The sequence below is a fragment of the Coturnix japonica genome, unplaced genomic scaffold (assembly GCF_001577835.2).
Source record: "Coturnix japonica isolate 7356 unplaced genomic scaffold, Coturnix japonica 2.1 chrUnrandom875, whole genome shotgun sequence".
Lineage (NCBI taxonomy): Eukaryota > Metazoa > Chordata > Aves > Galliformes > Phasianidae > Coturnix > Coturnix japonica.
The window spans coordinates 1-384 of NW_015440229.1; the positions used below are offsets into that span (position 1 = coordinate 1).

Sequence of the window (384 nt, forward strand, 5' to 3'; positions counted from 1 at the left end):
CCCTATACCCCCAGGTGCCCTCCGTCGCAGCAGTGCGGCTCTCCGTCAGCGCTGTGATGAGCTGCAGCGGTTGCAGTGTCAGCGCCGGGCTGAGCACGACGCGCTGCGGGGCCGGGCAGCGCAGGCCAGAGCGTTGGTGGAGGCGCTGCGCAGGGACAGGGACCAGGCCAGGAGGGAGTGCAAGGTAATGGGGCCCTGTGGGGTCCTATGGGGCTCTATGGGGTCTGTATGGGGCACTATGGGGTCTATATGGGCCCTATGGGGTCCTTATGGGTCCCTATGGGGTCCTTATGGGGCCCTATGGGGTCTGTATGGGGCCCTATGGGGTCCTATGTCCACATATGGGGTCCCTATGGGTCCCTATGGGGTCTATATGGGGCCCTA

General features: G+C 64.6%; 1 long non-coding RNA gene across 1 annotated transcript in view; it reads left to right on the forward strand.

Annotated features, from left to right (window-relative positions):
• Positions 1-6: 6 nt before the first annotated feature.
• LOC107307765 overlaps positions 7-384 on the forward strand; it is a 6,370-nt gene continuing 5,992 nt past the window's right edge. Inside the window, exon 1 of the long non-coding RNA XR_001552503.1 lies at positions 7-184. This is a non-coding gene — a long non-coding RNA (uncharacterized LOC107307765). The remainder of the gene's footprint in view (positions 185-384) is intronic.